General features: G+C 39.2%; 1 protein-coding gene across 1 annotated transcript in view; it reads right to left on the bottom strand.

The window, feature by feature from the left end:
* The window catches only part of CDH12 (cadherin 12), a 758,791-nt gene extending 742,595 nt beyond the window's left edge, over positions 1–16,196 (bottom strand). The window contains exon 1 of the mRNA XM_063451837.1: positions 15,500–16,196. The gene's annotated coding sequence lies outside the window, so the exon portion shown is untranslated. The remainder of the gene's footprint in view (positions 1–15,499) is intronic.
* Between the last annotated feature and the right edge of the window lie 457 nt (positions 16,197–16,653).

Here is a 16,653-nt window from a genome sequence, read left to right as displayed (position 1 = left end):
CTGATAAATAAGTCTGCTTATAATGTATTAACATAGAAACATAGAAACATAGAATGTGACGGCAGATAAGAACCATTCGGCCCATCTAGTCTGCCCAGTTTTCTAAATACTTTCATTAGTCCCTGGCCTTATCTTATAGTTAGGATAGCCTTATGCCTATCCCACGCATGCTTAAACTCCTTTACTGTGTTAACCTCTACCACTTCAGCTGGAAGGCTATTCCATGCATCCACTACCCTCTCAGTAAAGTAATACTTCCTGATATTATTTTTAAACCTTTGTCCCTCTAATTTAAGACTATGTCCTCTTGTTGTGGTAGTTGTTCTTCTTTTAAATATAGTCTCCTCCTTTACTGTGTTGATTCCCTTTATGTATTTAAATGTTCCTATCATATCCCCCCTGTCTCGTCTTTCCTCCAAGCTATACATGTTAAGATCCTTTAACCTTTCCTGGTAAGTTTTATCCTGCAATCCATGAACCAGTTTAGTAGCCCTTCTTTGAACTCTCTCTAAGGTATCAATATCCTTCAGAAGATATGGTCTCCAGTACTGTGTACAGTACTCCAAATGAGGTCTTACCAGTTTTCTGTACAATGGCATGAGCACTTCCCTTTTCTACTGCTAATACCTCTCCCTATACAACCAAGCATTATGCTAGCATTTCCTGCTGCTTTGTTACATTGTCTGCCTACCTTTAAGTCATCAGAAATAATCACCCCTAAATCCCTTTCCTCAGATGTTGAGGTTAGGACTCTATCAAATATTCTGTACTCTGCCCTTGGGTTTTTACGTCCAAGATGCATTATCTTGCAATTATCCACATTAAATGTCAGTTGCCACAACTCTGACCATTTTTCTAGTTTACCTAAATCATTAGCCATTTGGCTTATCCCTCCTGGAACATCAACCCTGTTACATATCTTAGTATCATCCGCAAAAAGACACACCTTACCATCAAGACCTTCTGCAATATCACTAATAAAAATATTAAAGAGAATGGGTCCAAGTACAGATCCCTGAGGTACCCCACTGGTGACAAGCCCAAGCTTCGAATGTACTCCATTGACTACAACCCTATGTTGCCTGTCACTCAGCCACTGCCTTACCCATTCAACAATATTGGAATCCAAACTCAAAGATTGCAGTTTATTGATAAGCCTTTTATGTGCAACAATGTCAAAAGCCTTACTGAAATCTAGGTAAGCAATGTCTACTGCACCACCCTGATCTATAATTTTAGTTACCCAATCAAAAAAATCAATAAGATTAGTTTGGCATGATCTCCCTGAAGTAAACCCATGTTGTCTCTGATCTTGAAATCCATGTGTTTTTAGATGTTCAACAATCCTATCCTTTAACATGGTTACCATCACTTTCCCCACTACTGAAGTAAGGCTTACTGGCCTATAGTTGCCTGACTCCTCCCTATTACCTTTCTTGTGAATGGGCACAACATTCGCTAACTTCCAATCTTCTGGGACTACTCCTGTTAACAATGATTGGTTAAATAAATCTGTTAATGGTTTTGCTAGTACACCACTAAGCTCTTTTAATAGCTTTGGGTGTATTCCATCAGGTCCCATTGACTTATTTGTCTTTACTTTTGACAGTTGAAATAGAACCTCTTCCTCTGTAAACTCACGTGTAATAAATTACTCATTTATCCTTTTTCTTAACTGAGTTCCCTCTCCTTCATTTTCATCTGTAAATACCGAACAAAAATATTCATTGAGGCAGTCAGCTAGACCTTTATCCTCATCTTCATACCTTCCTTCTTTTGGTTTTAATCTAACTAATCCTTGTTTTACTTTTCTTTTCTCATTTATGTATCTAAAAAAAGTTTTGTCCCCCTTTTTTACTGACTGTGCTATTTTCTCTTCTGTGTGTGATTTGGAAGCTCTTATAACTTGCTTAGCCTCTTTCTGCCTAATCTTATAGGTCATTCTGTCTTCCTCACTCTGGGTTTTCTTATAATTACTAAATGCTAACTTTTTGTTTTTTACTATTTTGGCCACATCTGCGGAGTACCACAGTGGTTTCTTGAATTTTTTGCTTTTACTGACAAGCCTAATGCAATTTTCTGTTGCCTTCCGTAGTGCAACTTTTAAATAATCCCATTTCTCTTGGACTCCATTTAAATTGCTCCAGTCTGATAATGACTCCTTTACACATATTCTAATTTTAGAAAAGTCTGTTTTTCTAAAGTCTAAAACTTTTGTTTTTGTGTGGTGTGACTCAGTCACTGTTCTTATATTAAACCACACTGACTGATGATCACTGGATCCTAAACTTTCACCTACAGTAATATCGGATACCAAATCTCCATTTGTTAACACTAAATCTAGTACGGCCTCTTTACGAGTTGGCTCCTCAACGACTTGTTTTAGAGACAATCCCAGTAGGTAGTTTAGAATATGTGTGCTCCTGGCACAAGTAGCTATTTTTGTTTTCCAATTCACATCAGGAAGATTAAAGTCACCCATGATGATAACTTCCCCCTTCATTGTCATTTTAGCTATTTCTTCAACTAGTAGATTATCCAACTCTTCAATTTGTCCTGGGGGCCTATAAATCACACCTACACGAGTCACTGTGTGATTACCAAATTCTAACGTAACCCAAACGGACTCTATGTTCGCCTTACCATTTCTAGATTTGTCAAAAATTACACTTGATTTTCAATGCCCACTGCAAGATCATTATTTCCTGAAAATGTATTTAATATATTATAATTAAATGAGCATTTTAAAGTACAAGTTATAGAAAATCCAGTATGTGCAAATTGACAAATACTAAAAATATACAGGTTATTTCTAAAAATATGGCATTAACCTATGCAAATGCAGTTAACAAATGCACAAATATATTAATTTTAATTCAGCAAGTGCAAGCTGTATTAACTTTAAATTAGCAAGTGCAAGGTTCTATTAATATATGCAATATGAATTATATATTTTATTGAAATTTTCTCCATCGTTTTATTTGAGATCTCAGATTTTCTTGAATGTTTGAACAGAAATGCATATTAAAATGATACTACTTATTTGCATGTATAGTTCAATAGACTGCTCTCAGTACTGGCAATTTCAAACTCATTACTATAATCCTAAACATCCAAAGCTTTGTATTTATTATGCACTTTATGTGCTAAATCATACTTACAGACATTACAGGATCATTAAACAATTCACTTTAAATATATTTACTTTTCATTTGTCAACATATTTTTTTTCTGTAATTTCAATATTGTGTTAGAATTAAGTAAAATATCTAAAAAATAAGAAAAAATATGTTTACCCTTTTCACGGCAGGGAATATTTTTATACATGTGTAATTTGAATGATCACTAAAATAACATTCCTTGACTGAATCATATTGTAAGTATTGCCATAGACATGGTGGATTTCACTCCTACCCCTACACCATTATGGGATTTGTTTCAAAACCTAGGACCACTAAATACTAAATATATTCTGCACTCAGGTGGGTGCAAAAAAGCTGATATTGATTTCTCATATTTTATCAACTGGATAAAGCACACATATTGACATAGAAGCTGCTTTCCTTTTGGTAGGAAAGTAAAGGATCCCTTTGCGTACACACATAGAATTGCTAAATATTCCTGCAGATTTTTAAAGTATTGTTGTTACAAAAATTCAAAGAGCACTCAGGTTAATGTCACTACTAAAAAGAAATTTTGGTCAAAACATTGCATTATCAATTTATAGATGGTGCATGCTCTGGTATGTTCAGGATTGATATGCAAAATTCTGGTTTAAATAGATAACTGGCAAGACATGTTAAAATGAATAGAATTGGGTAATGTTTTTCATCTGTTCCTCTTAAAGGACCACTATAGTGCCAGGAAAACAAACTAATTTTCCTGGCACTATAGGGTCATTAGGTCCCTCCCACCCTCAGGGCCCCCCTCCCGCTGGGCTGAAGGGGTTAAAACCCCTTCAGCCATTTACCTTTCTCCAGCGCCGGGCTCCCTCGGCGCTGGTGACCTCTCCTCCCCTGCCGACGTCAGATCCGAATGCGCATGCATGGCAAGAGCCGGGCGCGCATTCAAACCGTCCATAGGAAAGCATTACTCAATGCTTTCCTATGGACGTCCAGCGTCTTAGTGAGAATCGCAGAAGCGCTTCTAGCGGCTATCAGTGAGACAGCCACTAAAGGCTGGATTAACCTTCAGTGAAACATAGCAGTTTCTCTGATACTGCTATGTTTTCAGCTGCAGGGTTAAAACTAGAGGGACCTGGCACCCAGACCACTTCATTGAGCTGAAGTGGTCTGGGTGCCTATAGTGGTCCTTTAATTTTGCTTAATCATAACTCAATACTCATTAAATTGACCAATAATGCAATATGAAAATGGTTATCATAACACAACCCCTGGGCACCTTTTCCCAGTTTAGGAGTGAATAGGGAGAAAGAAGGTTAAATGTTAACCTCCCTGTCTAAATAAAGCACAGGTCCAGAGCCTCTGAATGTAGTATGTTCCCCTGTTTCTACAAACTGTTGACTATAACTCAAGCTGTTTAAACCATATTAACAACAAATCAATGGAATGTATTAAGATATCATTTATCAATTTTCCTCCTCTATTACAGATGGCTGCATCTGTAATAAAATCGATCTGCTTCTATGAGCATTTGCCTTATTTATTTTAAAACAAGGAGATGCCGCCACATCAGTAGCTAGAAACTCTGTCCCTTTGAGTGTGCATGCTGACTAAATCATTACATTAGAATAGAAGCCAACCTGGCCCGGTAGGGCAGGATTTTGCATGAAATTGGCTTACCATTATGCAGCACGGGAAATTAAATTCTTACCTATAGAGAAATGCCATAGACATGATCTGACAATCACCTGTAAATATGGACCCCACAAGACAATACCATAGTAATGTAATTTAGATATTCCAAGGGACTACAAAAACTGCCATCAAGAAATCTGGTGACAGGTTCCAGGATGCAGTCCATCAATAGATCTAATTTTAGATGGGAATAGGTAACATTTCTCACCTAAAAAGTAAAATGCTACTCTAAATAAGGCATTGAATATGTGTCTATATGAAAATTTCCAACTGGAATAAAGGAAATCAATGAAGATATGTAAAATCAAGTGGAAATTGCTATTTTTCACACATCATTTTCTGCATTCTGAATTCTCTCATATTCCCACCTTTGTGTAAAAGGCTGGTAAGATGTTTTGTCATGGGAAGCTCAAGTTTCAGCACATTTTACATGTCAACTGCCATTCCAGCAGTCCATGAAATATAGGCTGTTACATGTTGATTTAAGAAATTACTAACACTATCTGCTTAAGAGGACTTACTTATACTTTCATATAAAATAACAGTTTTATAAGTCAATAAATCTTTTCGAACGACATTGTTAACAGCTGAAGTGCATGTCAGATTGGAGGAAATAACCAGCCTGGGAATTTTATGTAAGCATTATGGAGAAATCTATTCTCGCTGTTAAAAACAGCAAGAGTCCAATCAAGCAGTTAACCTTTCAGCCATTATTTTTGCTAGATATTTCTCCTTACCTCTTCATTGACAATTTAAAGCTTTCAGGTCTAATTGAATGTTGAATGGTTTTCATTTAGCTATTTAACATTTAGATTTCCAAAAAATGATTTTGTCATATCCCTGAACAGACCCAGGTTCAACAAGCAGTCCTGTTTTTGTACCATTGCTTTGTTGTCTCTAGTTCTACCTCTGATGTCCTGATTCTTGAGACACCAAAGAAAAGTCCCTAAAAAGTTCAGAGCAACACACCAGACAATTTGTGAAGATATTCCCGGGTAGTTCTGCCCATATAACATGTTCTTCTCAGTACTTTGTGTTTTGTCATCCCTGGTTGGCTGCTTTAAAACATTGTCTGTCAACCTAGTTCTCATCCATACAAGCATGAAAAGCACATTTCACAGACACACTCATCCTCAGTTATGCAGTTTGTGCCAATGGCATGACATATTCTGGTTTCTCCTTTTACTATTGGCAGATATGTTACAGGTTGCTTGTGAAAGCATGGTATGGAGTTTGTTGTGCACTATAACCATAATTCTTATTTGGATCAAAGTATATTTAAACACAAAGCCAAGTCAAGGCATCAAACCAAAGGGTAAAACTGAGAGGCAGTGTCAGGCTAAAACAAAGGTTGATCCTGGCAGTAAGGCAGAAGATTCACATACACAGATTTAAAGTAACTGTAGTATACACACAGTTGCACATTGTCCATCATCCTTGGATCTGGACTTAGATCTGGCCTTAGACCCACTCTCATGCCATTTGATAAGACTTGACTTCCCTTCTCTTCTCCAGCAGTCACTCATGGGGTTCTGGGGGGATGAAGCTCCATGGGTTAAAGGGATTTCAATGTAATCCTTAGATGCCATGACCCCATGTCTCTGCTTTTTTTGTTCACCTAGCCTGTGCATAGGGGAGTTTGCACCATTGGTTAGACTGTAGATCCATGTTGAGATCCACTAGACTGGAGTCTTCAATTGTTGGGAGGGATAAACACGTTCCTGTCCTGACTATTGTTAGGAGAGGAGATGGAGTGAGGATGCAGGCAATGGGTACCCATTTCTAGATAATAATCAGTGAAAAGAGGTCTGGGAAAGGGGTAGAGTCACCATAGTGTCCATATACAGACCATGCACATCACTTTATGTGTTTGGTTTTCTGAGCCATGTATCCTGAACTAATGATGTTCCTCAGTTCTGTTATCTCTCTGATTGTACTGATCCTTGCCTTCATTCATGCACATGTGAAACCTTTATTTTTATCTTGATAGCCGGTGAAGACATTAGAGGAGATGAGAAGTAACACTTACATAGGCATACATTATGGATCTGGAGCACAGAGACTCTACAGCAAATCATTAACGTGATGCGTTATCTTTCAGCTCAAGTAAGTGGGAAGGAGTACAGACACCGGCTATCACCTGCTTTCTATAATAATACGTTACAGTAATTGAGGTAATAGAAGAAACCATAGAACCCTCCTTGTCACAAGATGTGTACCTATATCCCAGAACCTACAAGTTGGGTTAAGCAATGGAGAACTTTGACTCAGTTATACTGTTAACTCTCAAAAGTCATTGCGATTTACAGTAAACAAGCAGTCTGGGGAACACTGCTTCTTCTTAAACTAACACAACCATGGTATGCAGCATTCTGCCTGGTGAAACAGAAGAGGGTAGGTCCAAAGCTTTCTCTTTGTTTTTTCAAAAAAAGATTTTCACTAGAGCGGAGTTTACAAATAGGAAGAACTCCAACTCCAACATTGTTGTACCTTATATAAGCATGGCACAGCTTCATTGGAAAATCCATTCTGCAACATTTGAGATCTACTTCCTGGATTTCCAGCACTAGTGGGTTGTTCAAACATCATGAGTATATATTTATTAACTCTCAAAGTTAATAAGTGTGCCAATTCTACCGCAATTTCAACAATTTATATTGAACCAACATATATAGTTAAAACAAGACAAACAATTAATTCTAACAGAATATGTTTGACATACAGGAACAGTAAGTGAAAATGGTCTTGTTAGAGAAGCTGGTGTGAGGTTTGATCAATAAAAATACAAAGCACCTGTGAATGCATACCTATTTGTCTTATGAACAATAATACTTACATGTTTAAATTGCACTTTTGTGATCTAAAAACCATCTAGCATATACAGTACAGCCATATAATGTTCCTATCATATAGATTTCGACAACAGCATCGTATGGGTAGTGCCATGTAGTGATTGAGGATCTTCAATCCTCACATATACTGGCAGATTTAATTAATACTCAAAGAAGACTCGGTTACTAACAAACACAGATACACAACCTGACCAGTTGCTGCCACACAACTGCATAGTTTCCATCAGAATCAACATATTCTTTTAAAAATAGAAAATATATCTCTCTTTGGTTACCAATATATATATATATATATATATATATATATATATATATATATATATATATATATATATATATATATATATATATATATAAAAACATAATACATCATTATTTTTCTGTTATTCCAACTAGTGGATAATCTTTAGACAATAGTTGACATCATCCTGTGAATTAAATCCCATAATTCACATAAGCCACTATGCTGTTAATCACAGGCTTACTTAATTGTAGTGCCTAGGGAATTCATATTAAGGCCATCTTCCAATTGATTAAAGTCACATTCCCTGTCGCCCTGTCCAAATCAGCATATATTTATGCACACTGATCAGGCACAACATTAAAACCACTGACAGGTGAAGTGAATTACATTGATTAGATTGTTAAATGGCACCTGTCGAGCTTTGGGCTATATTAGACAGTGGGTTGTTCCTGGTATGTAAGGAATTACCTACCAAAAGTGGTGCACGGAAGAACAACCAGTGAACCAGCATTAGGATCATGGGTGCCCAAGGCTCACTGATGCATGTGGGGAGAGAATGCTAGTCCCCGTCTGGGCCGATCACACAGATGAGCTACTGTAGCTCAAATTGCTGAAAAACATAATGCTGGCTATGGTAGCAAGGTGTCAGAATATGCAGTGCATCATAGGTTTCTGCATATGGGGCTGTGTAGCAACAGACCAGTCAGAGTGCTAATGATGGCCCAATGCACCGCCGAAAGCACCTTCAATGGGAACATGAGCTGGACCATGGAGCAATGAAAGAAGGGTGCCTGGTCTGATGAATCACATTTTCTTTTATATCAGTTGGATGGCTGGGTGCATTTGCGTTGTTTACCAGGGGAAGATATGGCAGGAGCATGAATTATGAGAAGAAGGCAGATAGTGGAGGCAGTGTTAAGCTCTTGGAACTGTTTTGGTTGGAAACCTTGGGTACTGACATTCACTTGTCTGTTACTTTGACACATACTACCCATATCTTTGCAGACCATGTACACCCTTTCATGGCAATGGTGTTCCCTGATGGCAGTAGCCTCTTTCAGCAGGTTAACACACCCTGGACCCTGCAAAATTGTTTAGAAATGGTTTGGGTAACAAGACAAGAAGTTCAAGGTGTTCCCTTGGCTTCCCAATTCTCCATATCTCAATCCGACTGCGCATCTGTGGGATGTGTAGGAACAATGGAGGCCCACCTCGCAACTTGCAGGATTACAGGATATGTTGCTAATGTCCACAGGATTTATTCAGAGGGCTTGTGGATGCCACGCCTCAATGCATCAGAACTGTTTTAGCAGCACGAGGGGGACCTATATGATATTAGGCAGGTGGTTTTAATATTGTAGCTGATCTGTGTATTTGTACATAGCACTGTTGCAGTACTGTTGTCTAGCACTGTTGCAGTACTGTTTATATTTTTTGTATTAGCAACAGATACAGCAACAGCAATGTTTCAGCTTGTATTAGGATTATCTTTCTCTTTCCTGACTAAGATTTATGAAAGTCATACTGCATGCATCTAGCTCTTCTAGTAGTTCCAAGGTAGTAGCCTGACTGGGGCAGCAGCAACTGACTAAGTGCTCACTATGTATTCACTATGCTCTTATGCTCTGAATAAACCCCGGTATTGGAAAACGTAATTGTTTATTTCCTGAGTGAAACCACAGAATATATTCTGGGAAGCCATAACGAAATTGCTCATTTGGTTTGGAGAACATAGGTAATGATCCAAATGCAATACTTTCTTGAATGTCATATATATATATAACACTGATTATATACCAATTTGGCCCCAAAGTGGCACAATTGAAGGCACAGCTGTTCATCTGCTTTTTGAAGGTGAAAATGCAGAAATCTGCTATATTTAAACCCAATTGCTGCTAACCATCTAATGTGACATGGGTAGGAGGTTAATTATGTAGTGGGTAGTAAGCCAATGATGCACATTTAGCACTCCTGGGCTGTGGGATAGGAGCTTAAAGAACCTCCTAAACCAAATGGGATAATCTGCTAAATGATCCTTCCCTTCAACACTGTGGATTGGATGAGGGGTTAAAATATGCTTTGTGGCTCCTTCAAATACCATACCAGGGAACACTCAGTTCCCAAACATGAATGGCTTGTCATTGGCAGTGGCGTACATACCAGGGTCGCAGGGGTCGCGGCTGCGACCGGGCCCGGCCCACCAGGGGGCCCGGCCGCCCTGCGACCCAGGTATGTAGGTCACTGGGCCAGCCTCTTCTGCTGGGGGGCCCAGGAGCCGGCCACCTCTGGGCCCCCCGAGGCTGGCCCTGCTGTCACCCGGCTGGCTGGCTGGCGGGCGCGCGAGGGAGCACTGTCCCCTGGGTGCTCCCTCTTCAGCTCCCTCGCGCACCGCACTGAAACCGGAGCCGGAAGATGACGTCATCTTCCGGCTCCGGCATCAGTACGCGGCGCGCGAGGGAGCTGAAGAGGGAGCACCCAGGGGACAGTGCTCCCTCGCGCGGCCGCCAGCCAGCCGGGTGACAGCCTGGCCAGCAACACCACTGGACCCCAGGGAACCCCCCAGCTCTCCCACAGGTAAGGAGGCTGGGGGGATTAAAAAAAAAAAACTTTGAGTGTGTTAGTGAGTGTGTGTGTGTTAGTGTTAGTGAGTGTGTTAGTGTTAGTGAGTGGGTGTGTTAGTGTGTGTGTTAGTGAGTGTGTTAGTGTGTGTTAGTGAGTGTGTTAGTGTTAGTGAGTGTGTTAGTGTTAGTGAGTGTGTTAGTGTTAGTGAGTGTGTGTGTTAGTGAGTGTGTGTGTTAGTGAGTGTGTGTGTTAGTGAGTGTGTTAGTGTTAGTGAGTGTGTGTGTTAGTGAGTGTGTGTGTTAGTGAGTGTGTTAGTGTTAGTGAGTGTGTGTGTTAGTGTTAGTGAGTGTGTGTGTTAGTGTTAGTGAGTGTGTTAGTGTTAGTGTTAGAGTGTGTGTGTTAGTGAGTGTGTGTGTGTGTTAGTGAGTGTGTTAGTGAGTGTGTGTGTTAGTGTTAGAATGTGTGTGTTAGTGAGTGTGTTAGTGTTAGTGAGTGTGTGTGTTGGTGTTAGAGTGTGTGTGTTAGTGAGTGTGTTAGTGTTAGTGAGTGTGTGTGTTAGAGTGAGTGTGTGTGTTAGAGTGTGTGTGTGTGTTAGTGTGTGTGTTAGAGTGTGTGTGTTAGTGTGTGTGTCTGTTACTGAGTATGTTTGTGTGTGTCTGTCACTGAGTGTGTGTCTGTCAGTAAATATGTGCGTCTGTTCATGAGAGTGTGTGTGTGTGTGTGTCTTAAGCACTTACCTTTCTCCAGCGCCGGACTCCCTTAACGCTGGGGATCTCTCCGTCCCCATCCGCCTCTCAGCTCCGAATGCACATGCGTGGCAAGAGCCACGCGCGCATTCAAACCGCCCATAGGAAAGCATTACTCAATGCTTTCCTATGGACGTTCAGCGTCTTCTCACTGTGATTTTCACAGTGAGAATAGCAGAAAATCCTCTAGCGGCTGTCAATGAGACAGCCACTAGAGGCTGGATTAACCCTCAGTGAAACATAGCAGTTTCTCTGAAACTGCTATGTTTTCAGCTGCAGGGTTAAAACTAGAGAGACCTGGCACCCAGACCACTTCATTGAGCTGATGTGATCTGGGTGTCTGTAGTGGTCCTTTAAGTGTATGTGTTTATGCATGCACTGGCATACATACCGCGGTCGCACGGGTCGCAACCCTGCGACCAGGTGCCCGCCGCCATGTGTTGCGGCCCCAGCCTGCGCAGAGTAAGCGCTCGCGCGGGGGAGGGGGGGGGCCCAGATCAGTTTTCGCACCGGGGCCCCATGGGTTGTGTGTACGCCACTGGTCATTGGTCATGCATTTTTTCCCCCCAAGGATTCATATTGCCCAATACAGTAATTACACCCTAAGTACCAAAGGATGCCCAGTCCTCCTTATTAAAATACTTTCATGCCACTACACCAATAGTACCAGCTATATCATTTCAGGATATATGCATGGATTCATGTTTATGCAAATTCTGACCACCATCTGCATGAAGCAGCAGAAATTAAGATGTCAGACATTTTTCCAATCTTCTCCAGTCTAATTTTGGTATGCTATGGGTTTTTTGCTCACAGACCTATTGCTCGCTGGATTTTGTATTTATAACATTTTCGTAACATTCTCTGTAAACTCTATGGACTGTTGTGCATAACAATAACAGTAGATCAGCACAGACTGAAATACTTAAACCACCATGTCTGGCACCAACAATCATTGCACAGGCAAAGGCACTTAGATAACTTCTCCATTCTGATATTTTGTTTAGTTGCTTGTGCCAACGTGATTCTATGTAGTAAGTTGCTATCATGTGATTAGCTGATTAGATATTTGCATTAAAGGAACATGCCAAGCATCACACTATAGTAATTACGGTGCCTAAAATGCTCTGATGCCCTCAAACATAAATAGTTGAATAGACTTCTTACTTGGTGCCACTTCCTGTCTCTCCGAGAGCTGGAAGCTCTATGCTTTAGCTAAGCCTGATAGTCTTAGCAAAGCTTCCAGACCCCCCCAAAAAATGGACAGGAAGCAGAACTCAGTGGAGAAGTCAAAGTATTAAGTGAGATATAACTACTCACATTGGGGTGCACCAGGGCAGTAATGAACCATAATCACAATAACTTGAGGACATGGAGGAGCAGTGATGTTACTACCGCAAAGGATTCTGGGTGGGCATATGCAAATTAGTTTAACACTATCAAGCACTACCAAGCCTCAATAAGCAAACCAGTAACCAACCTCATGCTGATGATTTGCATTAACAATAAAATAGCTGTCCGTGAGTGGTTCACTGGCTTTGCATCTTTTCCTAAGTTGTGTTTCAAAGCTGTTGTATACAGCAAACACAGACTCAAAGGAATCTGTGTTTAAAATGGAATGAGGCAAAAAATGAGATTCTTTGTTAAACTAATTTGCATATGCCCACCCAGAATCATTTGCATTAGTAACATCACTGCAGATTTGGGATTTCTATGGGAAAAGCAAGTCTTATGGCTTAGCTGGTGTGCAGATTTTTGTTTAACATTGTACGTATTATGTACGTATTATTTTGTTTAACATTGTATGCAGATTTTTGTTTAACATTGTACATATTGTACGTGTGTGTATGTATGTGTGTTGCATTCCACCACATCTGAAATGTCAGGGGTCAGGGAACAATCTCTGGTGCCTCAGTTGCTTTGGAACAAATTCCACTATGAAAAAAATTATGCTATCTTTGGGTTTTGGAAGAATCCCCTTAATTTATTTTTTTCCCTTTAATACTTTACTGTTTAGCATTCTCTCTATATATAATTTATATATGCTGTCCCCTTTGCATGTTTTCTGTTAAAATACAGATAGACCTTTTAAATCAATGCACTTATTGAATAGAACCAACTGTTTAAATATGCAGTAAAAGTTACAACAATAGATTTTGCTTTTTTGCACCTTGAAGAAAATTGAATAATACAATATATTTATATTTAGAAACATTTATTATTTAGGACAGTTCCCTGCACATATGGCACAGTAAGCCTTGTGATTTTTCCACATGCTGACCATGTATTTTACCACTCCAATTCACTCTTAGTCATGTGACTTTAAAAAGATGTACACTGGACTGAATTAAAGTCATTCCTCCTTCTATGTCAAATAGCAAGTTCTAAGTTTTTGAGTGATATAAGACTCGGCTTACTTTAATCCGTGCCAATCATTAGATGCTTTTGAAAGCCTCACTACGATTTAATTTGAGCTAGTGTGTCACAGTGTTCACATAAACCCTTCTGCTAACATAACTACAGGCCATAATTTATTGGACTTCTGACAAGCATTTGGCCCTCTAAGTAATACACACAATAATGCATTGTGCAGAGCTATTAAAGTTGTGCCAATAAAGGCTCTCTTAAAATATATTCCACATATTTACATATCTGAGGACCACCTCATTTCTTGTACGGCTCTACATAATATATTGGACCTCTGCAAATCAATTGGTATTCTAACAGTAAGAAGGTTTACAAGGCAAGATGTGCTTTTTCACAATGTACTGTACATTGCATTACAGTAGCAACTGAGCTTTAAAATAATGACTGTAAATTGGGCTAAACTATCCCACTGAGAACACTAAAAGGTATATTAATACACTGATATAATGCGTCCACATAGTTTGTATCAAAATTAAGTACTAAAAACAATTCACTGCCATTATATATTCTTGCATATTTAAAATGATATGCTGCTCTTATATTTTGACGTGTGACCATTTGTCCATCACCAACCAGTGCTATTTTTTTACTTAATAAGTATACAACACTAAAACGTGTTGAATTATTATTTTTCTTTTCACAGCCTATAGGGAGCTTAATGGAAAGACTTAATTATCAGTAGTATTAAAGATCACCCTTTCACAGCACAAATCCTTTCATTCTTAAGTACTTTTAACCCAATATAGCTTAAAGACAAGTGCTCTATCACAAGTGGACAATAGACTCTTGTTCATTCAGAGAGGTCACCTTAGCCAAATCAATGAGTCTTTGAATATAATTCTTCAGAAACTTCAAATTTAGAGTGGTAGTATAAAACAGTAACATTAATTCAATCATCATCTTCTCTCAAATCCGTATCTTTAAAAGAAAAGAAAAGAAAATAGAAATTGCCATGATATGATCAATTCACTTTCCCAGCCATGAAGTAAAAACATTGATCAACACACTGTGATCTGTAGCTAAGCATCACAAACTGTTGTATTTGTAATTCATATCATCCTGCATTGCAAAAGCTTTGTCCTTTCATTGTAATGTTTTATCTGCCACAAACAGATTTTTTTCACTACTTCCATCTAGTCTCAAAGGCATCATATGCTTATTAATACGGACTGGTATTCTATAAATAAAAATGTTCTTAGAGAAAGATGGTAAGAGAGCGGCGTGTTGACATTAATAGCTTGTTTTATGTCCTGGATATCACTGTAACAGAATCACATTTCAATGGATTGTCTTACATGGAGTTTAACCCTACACAGAGAGAGACACATACTGTAACAAGGTACTGTATGGCGGATTACTTTTACATTACCAGTAGAACAATGAGATACTAATCTCCCTGTGTACTCTTTACAGTAATGCAAATAGCAGTGATATAATGGCTTGCATTCATTTCATGCTTTCATTCCATTAAACTTCACAATCAAGTTTCAGCTCAAACTCCAAAACAAAGACTGTTCATATGTTTCATGAAATATTTATTTTTACTTGTAAATCCGGATGACTGATGCTATCATTCCCTTTAAATAACCTGCCTCTCTAAGTACAATGCTAGAGACCTTACTGAATGCCTTTAACACTGACACCACCAGCAACAACACAAAAAGGTCAAAATATAATATATTCACTATATCAATCACTAAGGCAGGTTTTTTTTTTCCCAAAACAAAATAAAAGCATTTTATTGACACAGAAAGCTCACTTGCTGCAGTGCAGAATAGCATTTTACTCAGAACTTTCAATTTATAGACGTGAAAGAATGCAGTCTCCCTCATTCTATAAAGCATGACTTACCTTAATTGAGATGCGTTCTGTCCCACAGCTCAAGTATCAAGTGCATCAGTAACGATTTCTGGGCATACCAACACCCACCAGCAGGTATAGAAACTGCTTGTTGTGCTGTCTTTTCGGTCTCCCCCCTTCTCTCTCTCACTGACTATACAGCCAAGAGAAACGACAAGCTGAAATCCTGAGTGCTTCTCTTGTAGTGAATGAGGATACTGCCAGTATGATCTTTTTATTTCAACAGAAAAAAAAGCATCCAGCCACTGTGCCTCCTGGTCAGGGCGATCATCAAACTAGGGCGATAGGCTCATGTCAGGTCCCCTGAGTATTGGGATGATCATTGACCTGATTAGTGCTGAACACTCCCTGCATGCAGGGGAAGAGCTGAGAGGATTGGCTGGCGATAAGAGAATTTGGGGGGGAAATGCACAGGAGCCACTTGGGAACGCTGTCTTTTCCAGACTAATGGATGTGTTGCTGCTGAAGCTGTACAATTTGCGAGGAGGTTATGTACAGTGTTAACCATCTCAGTGTGCTGCTACTGCTGCTGCTGCCTTTGCCTGCTGAAGAAGTAATACAGTAGCAAAGCACTGTTTGTGGAGGTGCATCAGCCTCAGACAGAGTGTGGAGCACATTAATTAGAGACTGATGTAGCTATTTCATAACAAGAGGCTTAAATATGCAATTTTCTGTAAGCTAGCAGATAAAGTAGATTAGCACACTTTCTCTGACCCCCAGGGACTGATTCTCCATTGCAGCCTCAGCTGAGTGAAATGAATTTAGTGGTCTTATTGAGCTCCTGGCTGGTGACGAGTGTCTGTCACAAAATAGTATTAACATACAAAACAGATCTATAGCACCACAACAGAATCAAGAATTTGTATTTCTTTCTGTGGAGAAGGGTGTCTTGCCCTCCCACTTAAAAACTGACATTAAATTGTTAGAAAAGTAAAATAAAAAAAAAAACGATTGAAGCAGTTTGGTCGAAAAATAATGTAACCCCTGCTTCCCTGTGCTGTTTCTTTTCTGTCACATGTTTCAGTAGAAGAACAATGAATACATCAATGCATTGAGGTTATGAAGGCATGTATTAGTCACTGGCTTTATATATAGGAAAACTACTGTATATGCCACCCCAGGGACAAATTTGACCACAACATATA

Source organism: Pelobates fuscus, chromosome 4 (genome assembly GCF_036172605.1).
Source record: "Pelobates fuscus isolate aPelFus1 chromosome 4, aPelFus1.pri, whole genome shotgun sequence".
Classification (NCBI taxonomy): domain Eukaryota; kingdom Metazoa; phylum Chordata; class Amphibia; order Anura; family Pelobatidae; genus Pelobates; species Pelobates fuscus.
Note: the sequence above shows the minus strand (reverse complement) of the source record. Positions and strands in the feature narration are given on the sequence as shown.